This window comes from Protopterus annectens, chromosome 15.part0 (assembly GCF_019279795.1).
Source record: "Protopterus annectens isolate FY-2018-M chromosome 15.part0, PAN1.0, whole genome shotgun sequence".
In the NCBI taxonomy this organism is placed as follows: domain Eukaryota; kingdom Metazoa; phylum Chordata; order Ceratodontiformes; family Protopteridae; genus Protopterus; species Protopterus annectens.
In genome coordinates this window covers 533577399-533595476 of record NC_056749.1, presented here as the reverse complement: position 1 = coordinate 533595476, position 18078 = coordinate 533577399, and the positions used below count along the sequence as shown (strand labels likewise).

The following is an 18078-nucleotide window of genomic DNA, read 5'->3' as shown; positions in this document are numbered from 1 at the left end:
TGTGATTCCTGCACTCAGAAGATGTCCATTACTGACAGACACACTAGTTGTGTGTACTGTCTGGGTTCACTCCATGTTCAAGACTTCTGCTCCATTTGTCATAGTTTTAGAGCCAGGATCTTGCAGGAGAGGAGGAATAAGCTTATATTGAGGGGCTTATTAAAAGTGGATGAAAAAATCAGATCAAAAAATCAGACAAGACTCAAAAGTCTGCTTCATCGGCTCCAGTGTCTGCGCCGACAAGCAGCACCAAACATGATGCTTTTTCGGCTCCGAAAGTTCTCGGAGCCAAGAAACATGGTTCTCCCTCAGCTCTGTCTGTCTCATTGGAGCCATTGTGGAGCCGAAAGAGGAGCTGGTCACTATCTTTGGAGGCTGTTTGCTTGGTGCCAGTGTCTTCTTTATTACAGTCAGTGGCAGGTAGCCGCAAGTCTTCCAGTCATTCCTCTAGATCCTCCAGGTTTTCAGATGATGACGTGGAGTGGGTAGTGAAGAGGTTGCTTTGGATCCGGGCCCTAGCTGAAATTCTCTTGAGCCCAGCCCATCAGATCTTGGAGCCAACAATGGTACCTTCTACAATGCCTTTTTCTCCTCCAACTTGAACGAGCTTGGAGCCAGAGAGTATGGAAGTCATTGTGCTGGATCCACTAGAGCCAGTAATCACTACTGATATCTTGGCTCCGACGTCTGCTCTGGTTTCCTCAATGTTTTTGTCCATTGACTGACCTGGGGGCCGACACTCCCTGGTCAGCGCTGGTGGGGTGAGTCAAGTCAGACCCTTGTTCGAACTGGCTCTCCCACTCGGCGGCTCGTCTCAGGTGAGTTTGGCTCCCACATCTCCCTTGGAGCCACCCTCCTCAGTGCCAAGGAGATCTCCTGGCCTCTTGTGGCCAGAATCTCTTTTGGCTCAGGACTGTGGTGCCTTCGAGGTGATGCAGAGTGTGCTCTCAACTGTGTCTGCTCCACCTTCAGCTCCAGTCTTTCTTCCCCCTAAGAGACCAGTGTCCACCTCTTCATTACCTCTCCGTCACCCACAGAGTAGAGAGCCAGTGCCCCAGGAAGCCACAATGGGTGGATTCTCCTCTTCCGATACCTCCCCAGAACATCCCACAGAGGAGGTCCCTCAGAAGAAACTGTGTAAGAGAAAGCACATAGACTCCCCTGAGTCTGTCATTTCTGATACCAACTTACAGGATTCATAAGGGTCCCCAAGGTCACCCTCTGAGGATGTCTTTTTTTCAGACATCCTGAAGATCCTTAAACAGAGGGGTGGCTGAAAGTCCCTTTCCCCTTCTGAAGATGAGTCAGTATACCTGGAGGCATTTGGCTCTCGCCCCTCCACCTCTTGGATGTCTCCACCTTTTGACCCTCTCCTGGGTTTGGTGAGCCGAAAGGTGTGAGACCCTCTGGACTCAGTGGACCCCATTCCACAGAGGCCTAATAAGTTCATTACTGCCCCGGATTATAGGCAGTATTTAACTAAAGGGGTTCCTGTAGATGCAATGGTGTGGCAGCGGCCACAAAAAAGGAGTTAGATGAAACTTCTGTATGTGTTCATCCACAGAACAAGGATTCTCATACGATGGACAGATACAGGAAGCGTATGTTCTCCTCAGTGGCTTTTACTTTATGATCGCTGAATTATGTGTCACATTTCACAAGACTTCAAAGGGATCTCCTAAAAGAGCTAGGAGATACCCTGCAAGGTTCTACAGCCCAGGACTTATCTTATAAAATTAACTCCCAGCTTGCAACCTTAACCTCCATATCTAACTCCTCCATGTGGCTCATATCTTATGTAGCCGATGGAGCGAGCAGGGCAGGAGGCACAGGAATAGCTCTTTATAGACATTCCTGGATGCACATTTGTGAGTTTGTTGAACCCTTCCGTTCTTCCTTTACTGACACTCCCTTTGATGGCTTGTCATTGTTCGGGCCTAAAGTAAAAGAAACTCTCATGAGAAGCCAACAAGATGGTAAGACTCTGTCTGCTGTTGGAGTCTGTTTTTCCATCCCTACCAGACCTTATCCTAAAAGTCAAAAGGGCAGAAAAATGTGGTTCCGTAAATCCAAAGGAGCCTTATCTGACACTCATGGTGATCCTTCCCCCAGGGGCAGAGGGGGAAACAATGGAAGATGCCGTCCACGTGGCAGAGGAGGGTCTGCAAAACCAGGGCGACTGAGATAAATTCTCTGGTAGGCCCTTCCAGCATTCCTGAAAGGAGGCCCGCCTCTCCACCTCTGGAGGTAGTTGGGGGGAGAATATCGCTGTACCCAGATGCCTGGCTGAATTTGACTCAAGACAAATGGGTACAGTCCATTATATCCAGAGGATACAACATCCCCTTCCAATGTACACCTCAGCCACCAAAGTTTATCCCAGACATTCCACCCAGTCAGAGGCCTCAAGCAATACTAGGAATACAAACATTGCTAGAAAAAAGAGTCATCCAAGAAGTCCCCACAGACCAACTAGGATCCGGAAATTACTCAAGGTTCTTTTTGGTTCCAAAAAAGACAGGGGATTAGAGACCCATATTGGATCTCAGCAGACTAAACAAGTCAGTGAAAAAGTCAAAGTTCTGGATGGTAACACTGCAGTCTATACTCCTATTTCTGGGAAAAGACAGTTGGATGTGCTCGTTAGATCTTCAGGATGCGTACTACCACATAAAGATGGACAGGTGCTCAAGAAGATTTCTACGCTTCCGGCTGGGAGCCAGTCATTACCAGTTCAGAGCTCTGCCCTTTGGACTCAACACAGCCCCCAAGGTGTTTACCAAATGCATGGCAGTAGTCACAGCTCATCTGAGTTGCCAAGAATTCCAGGTGTTTCCATATGTAGATGACTGGCTCCTAACTGCCAGCACCAAGCAACTACTGATCAAAGCAAGAGACTACACCATCCATCTCTTCTCAAAACTAGGCATTACTATAAATACAGAAAAATCTGCCTTGTTACCATCACAGCATATTACATTAATTGGTGCAGATTTAAATACAAATGACATGTCGGAAAGGCTACCTCAGGAAAGGATACAGACGCTACGTAGGCAAGTGATTATTTTACTCAACAAGAACAGAGTACAGGCAAGATTTGTGCTGAAAGTCCTAGGTTCTATGGCAGCGAGGATAACATAACTTCCCATGACACAACTTCACATGAGAATACTGCAGTGGCTACTCTTCGCCTAATGGTCCATGCAGGAGTAACCCATGTCTCACGAAATTTTCATAACTCACTCTTGCAAAAAGGACCTACTTTGGTGGGTTCAGTCCACTCAGGTAACAATGGGTAGACCGTTTGTACTTCTTCAACCTATCACTACACTAACCACAGATGCGTCCCAGATAGGGTGGGGGGGGCATTATCTGGGACAGATGGTCCAAGGAGTTTGGAAAGATCATGAGTACCATTTGCATATCAATGTCCTAGAGATGAGGGCTGAGCTTCTGATGTTGCAAGCACTTCAAGACTCTCCTCCCATGAAGACTATTGCAATTCAGACAGACTATGTCAGTGGTATGATACATCAGCAAACAGGGGGACCGGATCCTACCCTCTATGTTGAGAGGCCCAGAGAGTATGGCAATGGGTGATATATTCTCAACGCTTTCTGACAGCAACGCTTATCCCAGGTAAATCCAGTGTTATAGCAGACAGGCTAAGCAGAGCGATTCTCATGCCTCACGAGTGGTCCCTCAGTCAGGAAGTTTCAAATCAAATTTTTTGCAAATGGGGCCAGCCTTGCTGTGACCTTTTTGCCACTCCCTTCAATTCCAAATGCAACAACTACTTTGCCCTAATTTCCCATCCGGGAAAGTCACCAGGAGATGCACCGGTTCACGATTGGCCCCTGTGTCTTCTTTATGCCTTTCCTCCATTTCCTTGGATTCCAAAGGTCATGCAGAAAGCAAAGTTGTTGAGTCGCAGGTTAATTCTCATTATGCCACACTGGCCTCATCAGATTTGGTTCCCCTTCCTTTGGCCCTACCTTCAGGAGGACCCATGGATTCTGGACCCAGTGCTGGAACTTCTGACGCATCAGTCAGGAATGCTCCATCCTGCACTCCACACCCTCAAGCTGACAGCTTGGCTGCTCCACTTCCGCTCTTAGCCAGGCTTCTGGAATTGTCCCCTGCAGTTCGTTACATTCTAGTTTCTTCGCACAAGCAGGCGACTAGGAATCTCTATGCAAGAAAATGGAAGAGGTTCTCTTGTTGGGCTGACAAAAGACATATAGATTCTTTTACAGCATCTATACCTGTAATCCTGTAATTTCAAAAAGAAACCTTTAATCAAGGGGCAGTGGCAGCTACTATTCAAGTTCAATTAGCTGCTATTTTTAATTATCATGTGGGAGAATCAGGATCTAGTCTAATGTCTCATAGACTATGCAAAGCCTTCCTAAAAGGTACCTTTCTGTTAAGACCTCCCTTCAGAGAACCTCCTCCTCCTTGGGACCTCAATCTAGTATTATCATCTTTGATTCTGCCCCCTTTCGAACCAGCATCATCCTGTTCATTAAAATTTTTATCTTGGAAAATACTCTTCCTGACAGCAATTACTTCAGCCAGAAGAGTATCAGAGTTGCAAGCCTTGTCTATCCGTTCACCTTATTTGATCTTCCATAAAGATAGTGTTTCCCTCAGAACAAATCCTTCCTTCTTACCAAATGTTTGTTCTCGAGCCAATTTAAACCGGAATGTAGAATTACCAGTGTTTTTTCCAAACTATGGCAACAAGGCAGAGTATAATCTCCACCAACTGGATGTGCATAGACAGTTACATTTTTACTTGCAGAGGACAAAACAATTTAAAAAGTCAGACCAATTGTTTGTCTCCTATTCAGAAAATAAAAAAGGTTTGGCAATCTCAAAAGTTACTTTGTCCAAATAGCTTACTGAAACCATCACATATGTCTATGATTCCCACAATAAGGAACCACCAGGGAAAATCAAAGGGCCTTCAACTAGAGCAGTATCTACCTCCATTACCTTCCAATCCAGACTTCCACTGGATTCAGTTTGTGCTGCTGCTACATGGATGAATCCTCATACCTTTATTACTCATTACAAAGTAGATGTGGCCTCCCGGGACAGGGCATCCTTTGGTTCCACTGTCCTGAGGAGTTTATTCCCTTGAGCCACCCAAGAAAAAGGTGCTGAGGACTCTGTCCGAAACAGAAAGACTAAGGGCGAGATGGGACAACATAACATAAAGAAGTTATGTACTCACCATAGCGCTCCATGTTTGTTGTCCAGTATCTCGCCTTCAATATTGCGTCCCTCCCAGCCATCCCCCTCCTGGAGTATCTAGAGGAATTTTTCTCAGAAACTGGCAGATAAGGTCTGATTCCCTTCTTGCCTTTTCTTGTTAATCTTTTTGACAATATGTTTTTTTCAGATATTATCCTTTTGGATATTGTACATATCATAGGAACCTTCCTTCTCAAACGGGATCTGTGGAATAGCCGCTAAGCACCATGGGATAGGACTCAACCTTGAGCCAGTAGAAGCTCTCGAGCTTTAGTACAGGCTGAGTCAGAGATGAGGTTTCGGCTCCTAACCCAAACAGCAAGACTGAAGGTGAGATACTGGACAACAAACGTGGAACGTTATGGTGAGTACATAACTTCTTTTTTTTTACCATTTTTTTTGAGGTCCAAATGCTGTGGTGCCACAATTCCCAAGTGGCACCCCTTAATTTCTGATTTTCCTAGCTTTTTTTTTTTTTTCCCTGTCTTTTTTCCGGACTGACGTCACCGCGTGGAGGCATGTGCTGTGACGTCAGCTCCGTAATCAGCTTGAGCCAGGCTCAGGCACTAGTCTATGATGACTCAAAGAAGCTGCAGTGCCTACTTCCCCATCTTTTTCTGCAAATGGCAGGCCGCAGACACTAGTACTATCAGTGTTTTTTAAATGCAGAGTCTGCAGCAGCAGACAGAGTGTTCAGTAGACCTGACCTGACCCCTTGTTTTTTCCCTAATGCCTGTCCTCACTGTCCTCTTTCAGCAGCTGGAATGGATATGTAATGGCAATGGCCCAGGCATGGCAGAGAATATTAAATCCAGAGTTTCCAGACCCAGGTTTTCTAGCTTGAGTAGTAGTGAGTGCCAGGGTGGTATTTTTAACCATTTCTTACCCTTGTCCAGATGTCATATATATGATGATCATTGTACAGTACCTAAACAGTCAGAAGAACAGACTATTGCTTGCTCTGCTTACAAAATCTGTAATGTGCAGTCTGCTGTGTCAGTGTGCTTATTATTGCTTAATTATTAAGTGCCGGGGGGGGGTGGCATGGGCCGTGGTGTGCATTTGGGGCAGCAGCAGTAAAAGAGAATGAGTATAAATAATATAAAATATAGATTTACTGGTCATCTCTCATTCCTCCGCAGGCTCCATGCCAAAATATGATGTTCTGGTGCTGGAAAGAACTGACAGACTATTATTACTTGCATGCATTCATGTAAGTAAAAACACTTGTCCTCGAAGGTTGCTCCTTCAAGTCAGTGTTAAAAGCAAGCCGCAAAAGCTGTCAGTGTGGATATTTTGCAACGTGTGATGATGGCAGTATATTAGCATTTAGAATGGGGAACAGTAATTTATGTACAGAACAGGGAATGGTTTATTCTGTTAAAAATGGGGAACAGTTATGAATAATTCTAATTCACCACAGGTTTGGCAGTGCGAGATGCGAGTTCACACAGGCACAGCACTTCTTTCTTCTTCCTGCTCCAGGTAATATGTGCTGTTATTGCATTCAGAATGGGGGAACAGTTATTTATGTACAGAATGGGGAACAGTTATTATTAATTCTAATTCATAGGGACATGAACAGTCTTTTATGTATGTGCTGCTATTGCATTCAGAATGGGGAATGGTTTATGTACTAAGTAAGTTGAATTGTACTTCACTTAATTGCAAGCCTAGTGTATTTCTCTCACTCAATTCTTGGGAACGGTAGTGCTCTTTGCATTTTTAATGTCTGCAGTTCCTTTTTTACAGTTTGATTTGAATGTACAAGGAGCAGAATGGGGAACAGTTTATTGCAATCAGAACGGGAAAATGTTATTATTAATTCTAATTCACAGGGACAGGAACAGTCTTTTATTTATGTACTGCTATTGCATTCAGAATGGGGAATGGTTTATGTACTAAGTAAGTTGAATTGTAGTTCTCTCACTCAATTGCAAGCGTAGTGTACTTGCCTCACTCAGTTCTTGGGAATGGCAGTGCCCTTTGCATTTTTGAATGTCCGCAGTTCCATTTTTACAGTTTGATTTGAATGTACAAGGTGCAGAATGGGGAACAGTTTATTGCATTCAGAATGGGAAACAGTTATTATTAATTCTAATTCACAGGGGCAGGAACAATCTTTTATTTATGTACTGCTATTGCATTCAGAATGGCAAATTGACAGGAACAGTCTTTTATTTATGTTCTGCTATTACATTCAGAATGGGAATGGTTTATGTAGAACTAAGATGACTTGTTTTTCTCTCAATTGCAAGCATGGTGTATTCTCTCACTCAATTCTTGGGAATGGTAGTGCCCTTTGCTGAATATACAAGGTGCATTTTGCAAGCAGTCCTTTGCATGTAATGCTTCTCACACTCAATTTCTGGGAATAGTAGTGCCCTTTGCATTTCTGAATGTCCATGGTTTCTTTTTTACAGTTTGATTTGAATGTACAAGGTGCATTTTGCACGCAGTCCTTTGCATGTAGTGCTTCAGTTCTTTGCTGCATTTGGAATGTAGTGCTTCAGAGGTGTGTGTGTGTGTGTGTGTGTGTGTGTGTGTGTGTGTGTGTGTGTGTGTGTGTGTGTGTGTGTGTGTGTGTGTGTGTGTGTGTCTGTGTGTGTGTGTGCATGTGTGTGCGTGTGTGTGTGTGTGTGTGTGTGTGTGTGTGTGTGTGTATTTGGAATGGAGGTGTGTGTGTGTGTGTGTGTGTGTGTGTGTGTGTGTGTGTGTGTGTGTGTGTGTGTGTGTGTGTGTGTGTGTGTGTGTAAAATGCTCCAGTTACATATAACTGGTAGTTAAGGTTACTCACACTCACACCCTGCACCTTAGGTACAAAGAGCAAGAGCATAAATTCTCTACCCATACCACCATTCATGATTTGTGGGTTTTTTCAACTGTCCAAAGTTTCACAGAATGTTTGGCTCATACTTTGGTCTGTTCATCTTCAAATTTGTGTTTTTGTGGCAAATCAGTGAGAACTCATTTCACTAAATAATTATAACCATTATAGTTTCAGTCTTCCTATCTTTCAGGAAACACATGGTAACACAAAACATTTTATTCTAGCAACTTTCTAAGATTATACTAGCAATGTTTAAAATGTGTCCCTGGTTTTGGGCCTTTGTCCCCCCCCCAATAAGTTTTGGCTTTTTCCAGATTTCTTGTGCTGCATATTTCTTCAAGGGGGCAGAAGTTTGGTGCTGCTTATGTCACATCTGTTTGTGTTAGTAGCACAACAGGTAGTATACTTGCTTTGGATGCACAAGGCAGTGAGTTCTACTACCACAGTATGTAGATGGATTGCTGATACTTTACTGTGTTGCGCTTTTAAAGGAGGTGAACACACTAGGTTATCAGTTTTTTTAATGCAACATAGGCAATTTATTCTTCAAGAGCAACAGGCACTTTATTTGTAGATGAAACAATGAAATATAAAGTGGTTTGCTGCCAGCAACCTCTTCATTAGTTACAGATCCCTTTAATGTGGAATTATTTAGATGACTTTTGCATTTTCTTTGACTATGGGTTTCATGTTGTTTCAGTGTATTAGTTTCAAGGGGAGAGACGTTTTAATGCTGTCTATTTTCATTTTCTGTGATATAAAATGTAAAATAAAAGATTTAAATGAAACACAAATAATCATTGTGGAAGTAAAGCAGTATGCACATCACAGTGTTTGTGGTAAATGGGGTGAAATAGCCAAGTAATGGGACATTGGAATGGCTGCAGGGGGGAGGGCTGTGTATGGGGGCCCCATTCACCCATGATTTTGTGAGGGGGGAAGAGCGGCAAGCTCAGACACCCCCGAGAAGCACAAACTATATTTGCACCACTGATCAGTAGGCCATGGAGAATGACTTTTGGAGATCCTAGCAAACTATAATATTCTTTTGCTAAGATTAGAATATTGCCTGCCATTAAATCCCCTACTTTTTACCACAAAACCCACATCCTGCAAGTCACCAAAAACAAAATCCTAAGGTTCGTCTTCTCCCTTCCCAGTGAACTTCATTGCTACACATTAAAAAAAAAATGGTTACCATTTACTACAGGGTCCAGAGCCATATTGTGTTTGTCTATTCGCATTTGAAAGTTGGTATCCCACAATTCCATTGGGGTGGGTGGGGTTACATAATTGTGTATGCAGATTTTATGTTAATCAACATACAGATTTGTACACATTAAAAAAAAAATGGTTACCATTTACTACAGGGTCCAGAGCCATATTGTGTTTGTCTATTCGCATTTGAAAGTTGGTATCCCACAATTCCATTGGGGTGGGTGGGGTTACATAATTGTGTATGCAAATTTTATGTTAATCAACATACAGATTTGTACCTATTTTTCATGGGCCTTTGCCCAGATTTTTTGATGTTTCCAGGTTGAGAGGTATGGCAGTGAAACAAAATTTATTGACAAAAGTACTCAGTTCAGAAATTTCACCCACAAAAGGCTTCTCAAACTGCTGTCATTATAATCCACCAACATATGTACTCATCAGTTCTTACCACTTTATTGACTGCAGACACATCACATGTCTGTTGTCACAGGAAGAAACTCATTAACAAATCAGGGCTTTAGTCCTTCACAGTGGCGGATCCAAGAATTTGCAAAAGGGTGGGCGCAGTCTGGTCAGCTGAGTATAGGGGTGAGACTGGGAAGTGGGACACTGGGTTTTGTGGTTGTGGAAAGATTACCTTAAAAAGGTCTGACGTGGAAAGACAGCAGTATACGTTCAGTTCCAGATGATGTTACTCTGGATGTGGCAGTAGAAACAGGTATTTCCTGTACAGCACACAGTACACATACAGACACTATAAGTATTTTCACTGTTTGCCTGGAAGAGATGATTGGTTACCTATTCCAAGCCACAGTCTCCTTCCATGGCATAGTGGGCATATGCACTGTTATGAACTTGGAAAGTATCCCACTGAAGGTGAAAACAGCCATGGATAAATATTTAGTCTTTTAAAATGAAATAATGACTTATGTGGAAACAGAGAAGTTCAGTTAAGTTTAAGTATCACACTAAGCAAGGAAGTAGATGTCATGTAAAAATCACAAAAAACAAATACTCATTTTAGTTACGAGCAGTGTCTAAAAATATTGTAATCACTGCAGCATTTTAGAAAGGATTGTAAGTCAAAACCAACTTTGTTATGCAAGATATAATATAAACTACAGGCACAGATGTTTGCATTAATTAGTAAAAGCTACATTTAAATGATGTACCAAATAACTAAACTGCTAAAACTTTCCTAAGCAGACCATAATGTTTTTGGACAGTTTACTGTTCTTGCAATGATTTTAAGCACAATTAATTTTCTTTAGGAAGTCTTTTAATAAAAAAAAAATCCTGCTGTACCTTGTCTGTCCTTTTAACAAGTTCTAGACTAGGTGTGGGAGGGGGAGGCAATGCCTGTCTCCAGGAGTTCAGAAATGTCAATATTGGCTGTCTTCGTTCTCAAATTAAAGTCCATTGAAAGTAAACAAAAGGAAAGGAAAAAGCTTGTTCTGGGAGGAGAAAGATGGAAAACAAAGGAAGAAGTGTGTTTCAAGAAAGAGTATGAGAGAGAGAGAAAAACAGGAAAAGGAAGAAGCATGCTTTGGGAGAGAGTTCAAGAGAGAAAGACGGAAAGAAGTGTGTTTCAAGAGAGAGAAGTTTCAGATAGAAAGATGGAAAGGAAAGCAACAGGAGTGTTTATAGTGACAAAGACAGAAAAGAAGTGTGTCTGGAGAAAAAGCATTGTAAATAACATTACTATGAGAGTAAGTGGTTGCTTCTCAGTTAGGACTTGGGGAATTGTATGTATAACATTGGTTAGAAATATACAGGAGTGTGAGCTAGGCATGCTAGAAGAAAAACAGATCTGTTTGTTACCTTAAGTTCAGGGAACTACATGATGGCAGTCCACCACTACCATAAATTATGCAATTGAGTTTCCCACATTTGGGGATATCATAGGAGTCAACCCAACTAAATGTTCAATGACTCAGGTAACAGAAGTAGAAAGGGCTGTCACCAAGCTTAAGGAGCCTATAACAAGGAAAGTAACAAGAGCTCATGTAGAGGTATTAGAAATATTTCAAAAATTGTATGAAAGTCTGTTTAAAGTGGAGATATATGGAAATCAAGAAAAGATAAAAATGGAATTGTTTATGGAAGAAATAAATATGCCAATGTTAGAAGCAGATGAGACTCAATTACTAACAAGACAGGAGGAGATGAGATTAAAATGGTGATGTATAACCAATCTACATGAAAGTCCCTATGAATAGATGGTATTCCTGTTGAAGTTTAGAAGCTAAGAGGGGAAAACACTGTTAAAGATCTGAAGGGTTTTGTTTAACAGTATTTTAAGAGGAGGAAAAGTACCAACATCCTGGAAGAAAGCAGTGATAGATGTAATACCTAAAGAGGGTAAAGATCCATCAGAACCAGCTTCATACAGCCCCATTTCAGTACTAAACCATGACTATGAAGTGTTTATGTCTATAATGGCTAAAGGAATGGCAAAAATGATGCCAGAATTGATAGATATGGATTGATGTGGTTTTGTGCAGGGGAGGAAAACATTTGACAACATTAACAGAACACTGATGATCCAGAGGGAAGCAGAATGTAAGAAAATACCACTGTTGTTGGTGGGTCTTTCTGCAGAGAAAGCATTTGGCAGAGTAAGCTGGGACTTTATGAGCAGAGCAATGGAAGCATTTGCATTTCCTGATAAAATTATAAGTTTGATTAGGAGTATATATGAGGGATTGGAGGTGAATATTAAAGTGGGTAGGGTCCTCTCCAATAATTTCTGCTTGAGCAGAGGAACACGGCAGGGATGTCCTCTTTTCCTCTTTGTTATTTGCATTATATTTAGAACCACTGAGAAAGAAAATAAGGGACTAAGGATATAATTTGCATGGTTAGTCAAATAAAGCCGGCTCTATTTGCATTTAGGAGTATGGATAAAAAAGATTCTTGTGTGGCAGCAAAGGATATGTGGGAAGAGAATAAAAAACAATACAAAAACTGAGAAAATCAAAGCTACTGTTATATGGTTATATGTTATATGATATATGTTATAATATCAAATATACTGTTATATGGATATGGATAATAAGATGCAAGCAATTAAAATGTTTTTAGTCCCTTTAGTCTTATACGTAGGCCAGGCATATTTTTATCAACCATAGGAGAAGTTGTGGATAGCAATTAACAGAGAGATGAAGGATTTTCTCTGGAAGGGGAAGATGGCAAGAGTTAAGTGGGATAAGATGATTCTTCCAATAGAACAAGGCAGATTGGGATTACCCGATTTGAAGGGGTATTTCAGAGCTACACAGTTAAGACAGCTATACATAGCACAAGCAGAAACCTAAAATGACAGTACCAACTGCAGTCCAAGCATACGTTTCCAAATAACCTTTACTTTGTTAGCGCTTTCATGCAGACACTTTCCGCACTTCTTCAGACAAAGTTACAGACTTGTGATGCAACTTATATAATCACATACACAATTAATTCATTAAACAATTAAATAGTTAAAACCAATTAATTAATCAAGTCTAAATTCATATTTTTAACTACACAGTCACCAAATCTATAAAACTCAATGTTCAGTAAACTTTTCATAATAGAAAAAACTAACATTGTTTACAAATTCCAACACCGTATTGTAAATATAAAACATGAAAAAGTTTGTTGTCAATAATAAAGAATATAATTATATATGTATGTATGTTATATTATGATATAAATAATATAAATAATATAAATGAATGGCCAAATTGATGTTTCCTAATCTATGCAACTACAATTCAAGAACAACAAGAAGACCCAGAACAGGAGATTTTACAACCGTCGCAAGAAATGATGGACTTTGAACATGGTATGCCACTAATCGCTTATAACAGCAGTAGAGACTTTAAGGTCTATAATTACACTGTTTTTACACCTGAAAATGAATTTATTGACGTTTTGGCAAAAGGGTTCAATTTTGCTTTGCCTAATAGCTTAAATTTATCACGTGTACTATGTGACCTTAAACTCTACACTAGGAAATTGAATCTAAACATGATGTTTAGGGGCAATCCTGTTATCTTGAACGATGAAAGGGTGCCCAGTACATACAATCCCCCACTTAACAGTAATATAGCAGCATTTGAAAAGGTTTCTGAAATGCACTTAAGGGGCTTGTACAATAAATATAAAAATTTTCAGGAAGGGGACATGCATATTAAGCAAATGATACAAACAGTGAAGAGTCATCAGATAAGGGTTATGAAACCCGATAAAGGCGGGGGTGCAGTTCTAATGTATGAGGCTGATTATAATAGACGCATGCGATCAATGTTAACTTCTGACCACTACGAAGTTATATCTAGAAATGAGCTTAATCAAGCTTTTTATAAAGTTAAGAACACCTTAAATGACATGTTTATAGATGGGAGCCTCACTTTAGATCAATACCAGTATTTAGACATGGTATCCCCCCGCATTCCCGTAATGTTTGGAGTCCCCAAACTCCATAAAGGGTTATCTAATTTAACTTTTAGATCCATTATCGACGGGAGGCAATCTATAACATATGCCTGCGCTAAATGGGTCGACAACAAACTAAAAAGTATTTTAGACGGAATCACAGATTTGTATCGATTCATGGCATGTTCTTAAACATCTTAATTCCATTCCCTTCCACGATGAGTACAGGTTTGTAACAGCTGATGTTACAAATTTGTACACAGTCATCCCACAGGATACAGGTCTTGAATGGGTCAGGGACCTACTTCTGCTTAAACACATCAGTGGTTTAGAAATAGACTTGATTATAGCATTATTAGAATTAGTGTTGAATAATAATTATTTCCTGTTTAAAGACCAAATTTACTTGCAAAAAACAGGGGTAGCGATGGGCTCCCCCTGTGGTGGCACGTTCGCCAATTCGGTCATGGCGTTCTGGGAACGAACTTATTTGTTCAATGATTGTATATTCAATCAAATAGTCGTATGGTACACGCGATACCAGGACGACATTTTCATGATTGTAAAAGGAAGTGATGAACAAATTAATTCCCTGATGCACAACATGAATTCTTTTACTTCTTTTCTGGAATTCTCTTTTGTTTCAGAACATGAATCAATTAACTTTCTTGATATTTCAATCTGTAAGGACTTGGTTAAAAAATGTTTTGTTACTTGTATTCACAGGAAAAAACTATATAGTAATTCGTTATTACACTTCACTAGCAATCACCCATATCCACAGAAAAGAGGCATTGTGAAGGGACAATTGGTTAGGGCTACACGCATGTGCTCTGAAGACCATTTGTTTTACAAAGAATGTGAACTACTTAAACAAATGTTCCTTAATAGAGGGTATCCCATAAAACTTATTAATAATTTGATTGGCGAAATAAAATTAAAACGCCAAAATGGTTTACTTCCACCATTATTAACTAATCATAATACAATAATGATAGTACAGGATACAAGTACCCCACCAATTGATGAGCCACCAGTTTCAATGGTAGCTAACACAGATACTACTAATTATAGTATCTGTATGACAACTCAATATAATGAACACATGTTTGAATTTAAGAACATTCTGAATATAAATTGGGAATTAATTACACAAGATACACAATGCAGTGAAGGTTGTGGCTTAAAACCACGAATAGTGTTTAAAAGAACACCTTCCCTTAAAACGTTATTAGAACGCCCCTTGCAACAGAATAAAATCATGAAAGGGATGTTTAAATGTGGCTGTTGTCATTATTGTAAACATATTCAAACCGGTCTTATATTTAACATCAAAGGAGTAAAGTATTATATCAATGGAAAGTATAATTGCCAAACAGAAGGTGTAGTATATGCAGCAATATGCCAATCATGTAATGCGTTCTACTTCGGTAAAACCGAGCGGCCATTGAGACAACGCATATACGAGCATTTATATGCTATTAATAAGAACAACACCCTCAATGCACTAGCAAGACATATATTAATGAACACTGACCATCAATTTTTATTTCTTGTGGTTCAGCATATTAAAAAAGATCAGAGGGGTGGTCCTTGGAATTTGTTGCTAGAGGAACAAGAATTATTATGGCAACTCAAAACCAACGCACAAGTCCACCCAGGTCTCAATGAGACTTGTTCGATCAAATGTTTATTAAAACTTAGGGCGATTGCAAGGTAGATTAGTTATTCAGTAGTTGCGTAGATTAGGAAACATCAATTTGGCCATTCATTTATATTATTTATATTATTTATATTATAATATAACATACATACATATATAATTATATTCTTTATTATTGACAACAAACTTTTTCATGTTTTATATTTACAATACGGTGTTGGAATTTGTAAACAATGTTAGTTTTTTCTATTATGAAAAGTTTACTGAACATTGAGTTTTATAGATTTGGTGACTGTGTAGTTAAAAATATGAATTTAGACTTGATTAATTAATTGGTTTTAACTATTTAATTGTTTAATGAATTAATTGTGTATGTGATTATATAAGTTGCATCACAAGTCTGTAACTTTGTCTGAAGAAGTGCGGAAAGTGTCTGCATGAAAGTGCTAACAAAGTAAAGGTTATTTGGAAACGTATGCTTGGACTGCAGTTGGTACTGTCATTTTTTGTTTCATTAGTTTATTCTTCTTGGTTTTGTGTTTACAAGCAGAAACCTATAATTCAAAGTGGATCATGATGAAATGGGGGGGAAGCTCAAAAAAGAAAGAGACTGGTATTTTGGATGCAGACCTTTAAGGAGAACAACAATAATCATACAGAATGTTATATTCATAAATAGAGGAAAGTATTCTAGGAACTAAGCCAAGATTGGAATGGAGAAAGGAGATTCTACCGATAGGGATGACTGCAACTAGGGATATAGACAATAGGCAAGAGGGTGGCTGGAATTTATTTGAGAAAACTGGCAAAGGAACCAATGTATTGGGAGCAAATAACTAGGAAAAGGTAACAGAATGGGAAGATGCCAAGAATTTGCAGTGCAGGTTAGAGATCACCTTCCATATCAAGGATCAATATTAGAGTATAGGCAAAGAGAAAGAAATAGGGGGTCCTAAACAAAAGACCAGCACTGGTAGAGATTTTAGTAGAATCTGGAACAGAAGCTGCCATTAAAAAGAATAATTAATAGAACATATAAAATATTGCATGATAGCTATAAGAATCAATCAGAAGAGGTTAGAAAGGATTGGGAAGAGAGACTGGATAAGCAATTCACAAAGAAACAATGGGGGGGATATGTGTATGTCTCCCAAATATGTAACAAAATCTAAAAGATTTAAGATTTTTGCTTGGAAATGTTTACATCAATATTTTTATACCCCAAGTAGACTCCAGAGAATTTTTCCTCAGGTAGACAGCAAATGTTGGAGGAGTGAAGGGGAAGAAAGAGGTAATTGGGAACATATTTTCTGGGACTGGAATGAGTTGGCAGACTTAAATGACTCCCTGCAGGCTGTACTGTCTGAGATGCTGGGTAGGCAGATTGGTATGATGAAGGAAGATGATTTTCCTGAGCTATGATACATAATTGAAACTGCTTAAACTTGGTAAAGCCTTGCCTAGTCCAATTATGGTGGCTGCCAAAAACGCAATTACTAGAAAATGGAAATCAAAATCTAAACCAATTGTACTAGAAGTAGTGAATATAGTAACAGAGATAAAACTGGAATTGAGATCTTTAGAAAAGGGTAAGAGCAAACTACATAGGAAAAATGGGAATCATGGGAACAATGCATACAGGGAGGAATGAGGTTTAAAAAAAGCAGGACTTCAATGAGATATGTAATGTTTGACTGAAAATGATTGAGGAGATTATAAGTGACGTATAATGTTTGCAACTGGGAGTGTGTCAGTATGGTTTGTGATGTAAAATGCTTGCAAGTAGGATTGTGCTGGTGTGGTTTTTCATTTATATACATGTATGCTTGACTACATCATTAAGTGGTGGTTTAATAAAGATGTTTCTTGTCTAAAAAAGAAAAGGCAGGGATTGAATAATTTATGTAATGTTGTTTAGGGTATATGATATATAGCAATATATGTGAAGTATAATGTTTGTAAATGTGAACTTGTTAATGCAGTTTGATTAAATGTAAATTTGCCTATGTCACAAGATGGTGTTAAAAAAAGCTGTTGAAGTCCTGAAATGCTACACATCACATTAGCAAAGCAATTGATTGAAAAAAGCAGTGGAAAATTCTGAAAATTCAAAACTGAGGATCACTCAGAAACATTTCTGTAAACATACACATCTGATTTCCCATTCCAAGCAAACTGAAATGCTCTTAAGAAAAAAAAATGCAGTAGTGTAATCACCATCCCTTAATTGCAGTCGTGTTGCTGCAAGTAACAAAACCTGTGTTACAACTTTAGCATTTCTACACTTACTGAAGAATACAGCACAGATATGGATATAGCTGAATCAGTGAATAATAACTTCCAACTTCTTTGCTCAAGAATTCTGATCAAAGGCAATAATAATAGGGGAGGAAACAGGGGTCCAAAATTAAGGGCATGCTTTTTTTAAATATCACTGTAATTTACTTAAAAGGTTAAAAGAACACCAATTCTGTATCGAGTTGCAATTTCTGAACTATTGAATGTATGATTCTCTAATGTCTGGCATTCTGGGATTACTGACTCCTGTAATTTACCTGAAAATCAAAACTTTTATCAGGGGCAGGGCAAAAATATAAGGCAAAATCAAGAACATTCTGCAAAATTTAGGACAGCTGAGAGGTATGAATGAATGACTTGTTATCACTGCTCTTCAAGTTGGACGTAGCTG

General features: G+C 39.5%; 1 protein-coding gene and 1 non-coding gene across 3 annotated transcripts in view; one reads left to right on the top strand and one right to left on the bottom strand.

Annotated features, from left to right (window-relative positions):
* The window catches only part of ALPK3 (alpha kinase 3), a 1816810-nt gene that overhangs the window by 1562648 nt on the left and 236084 nt on the right, over positions 1 to 18078 (top strand). The window lies entirely within an intron of this gene.
* On the bottom strand, positions 11137 to 11302 carry LOC122790223. Its single transcript, XR_006362972.1, has one exon. It is a non-coding gene; the product is annotated as a U1 spliceosomal RNA (small nuclear RNA).